This window comes from Arachis ipaensis, chromosome B07 (assembly GCF_000816755.2).
Source record: "Arachis ipaensis cultivar K30076 chromosome B07, Araip1.1, whole genome shotgun sequence".
Classification (NCBI taxonomy): domain Eukaryota; kingdom Viridiplantae; phylum Streptophyta; class Magnoliopsida; order Fabales; family Fabaceae; genus Arachis; species Arachis ipaensis.
Genome location: NC_029791.2, coordinates 21,288,604 through 21,290,920, shown reverse-complemented (window position 1 = coordinate 21,290,920; position 2,317 = coordinate 21,288,604). Strand labels below are relative to the sequence as shown.

Sequence of the window (2,317 nt, the reverse complement as noted above, 5' to 3'; positions counted from 1 at the left end):
TAATCAAATCAAATCAAATCAAAATTGTTGTATTTTTTGTTCTCGAATAAAGCTACCACTAGAGTCAATGATGTAGATCGGAATTAATAAAATCATGTTAATAGAATCATTTAAAGGCAACATTACTACTCACCGCAATGAAAAGAAACCAAATTTGATCCTCCACTATATAAAGGAAACAAAATGAAGCTTTTTGTGATAATAGAGGAGAATCTAGGAAGCAAAATCAAATCCGATTGACTAAAATGGCTAATCAAATCAACTCCAATTGACTAATCAAATGGCTAATCAAATTCGATTGACTCGACCATTCATTGGGGATGCTGTTTGTTAGTGAGTTGTCACTTGTCAGTTTAATAGAGAAAAATCAAACTAATTTACAATTTCAGTCAATACAAAAGATTGATGATAAATAAACGAACCATAGGTATATTACCTTCCTCCTCAAATGACTTCTGTAGGTTTTCCTTTACCAAATTCCCAAGAAAAAAAGGAGAAAAATAAAATTCTGTTCATAAATCAGTACAAAAATATTCATCACCTACAATAATGTTTAAGAAGGCATTTATCATGTTTTAGTAATCCTATAAACTTGTTAGCAAAGATACAGTAAATTAATAACATGGAAGTAATTCAATGAGGCAATTTATGTACATCACAAAACTTGTTTGGACTAACTACATTCATGAAAATTCAAGCAATCTTTGCTGGCAGAGCATACAATAGTAGGAAATCTTGCATTCCATGAGAACTCTCCTGAATATGAGCAATATTGTAGCAGACAATAACAGATAAACAAGAAACAAATTTCCCAGGCAACAAAGGGAGCAAAAGGAAAAATATAAAATTATACCCGTCGGTGTTCACAGTTCCAAATGGAGACTCGATCTGAGTCATTGGCAGTTACCGTTCATGAATGCATAAGATACAACTGGATCTTAATGCTCAATCTGCAGTAAATCAGCAATTCATCATAATAAATAACTTCAAAAAAACCTAATTTTGAACTTGTAAAAAACCTAATTAATTCTTCAAATTCGAACTATTAACCCACTCATGACCGAGTAGCAATCATCACCATCTCTTCTAGTGGAATCGGACGAGAAATTGCAATTTATCTCACAATCAGAGACGTTCGACAAAATCTTCGCTGTGAACACCCCGGGCGTGTTCTGGTGGAGGCAACGAACAGAGTGAAGCGCGGTGCCAGAGGGAGAATCATTCTGTTGACAACGTCACTGGTAGCGGCGCTACGGTCGGGGTACGCGGTGTACAGGGCAACAAAGGTGAAGGTGAAGAAGATGATGAGCTGCGACAGTGAGTGGTGAGAAAAGGTGAAGACGAAGGAAAAGGGCGCCGGTGAGTGGTGGTGAGCGAAGGTGAGGGCATGAAAACGGCGAAGGTGGTGGTGAGATTTCTGAAGCAGAAGAGCGCAGGTTTCTGAAGACGAAGGGTGTGGGATTAATTTTGGGGGTGACGTGAAAAGAAAACAAAAAATTCACTAAGTGTGTATATGTATTTGGTTTCTTACATTAGGAAACACTTTAAAAGTGCATCTAAAATATAACAAATAGGTTACTCTTTAAAAGCGCTCTCTTTGGTAAGAAAAGTGTACTTATAGTTATTTAGATAAGGCTACACTTTATAAGTGATCTTTATAATATCTAAGGAGACACTTTTCAAGTGATGCAACAACTGTGTTTCCTATTCTCCTAAAAAAAGGGAACACAGAGAAAAGCGTAGCCTATTCTATGAATAGGCTACGCTTTTCAAATGTAGCTTAAAAAAAGTGTGGCTAAATGGGTGTTTTTCTTGTAGTGGATAACATACCGATATCCGCATGCATGGCTTCGAGATCCAGAGTCCCCATAAAAGACAGAACGCCAAACGGGTGCTGGCTTACAATCGCATCCGCCTCATTTTGTACTGCCGGATTGTCTGCCAAGTCTCCGTCATCGTTTTCGTCATCGACCTCATAGTTGGCTTCAAACTCCTCTTTACTGTCGTTGTTATCTTCTTCCCAATCTATGTCCCCGAGTTCATCAACGTTGACATCATCGCCAACCGCATCCATCCCCGTATGCTGTTCAAACTCAAGGTACAACTCTATCATCGGCACGTGAAATCGGGTTTGTTGATAAATATAGAACATTCGCTGCATGCATGCGTCGTTAGTGATGGACATTAGTTGAAACTGTATCACCACCAAATACTTGTACAGGATTTTTGTACAAAATACTGCTCACCCTTTTCGAAATGTGACTTTATATGTTCTCACAAAGACCATTTTGCAACTCTACAAAACTCATGGTACATG

The 2,317-nt window shown here is 37.9% G+C and overlaps 1 long non-coding RNA gene across 1 annotated transcript in view; it reads right to left on the bottom strand.

The window, feature by feature from the left end:
* Positions 1-1,645, bottom strand: part of LOC110264513 — a 13,383-nt gene extending 11,738 nt beyond the window's left edge. Inside the window, exon 1 of the long non-coding RNA XR_002350695.1 lies at positions 854-1,645. This is a non-coding gene — a long non-coding RNA (uncharacterized LOC110264513). The remainder of the gene's footprint in view (positions 1-853) is intronic.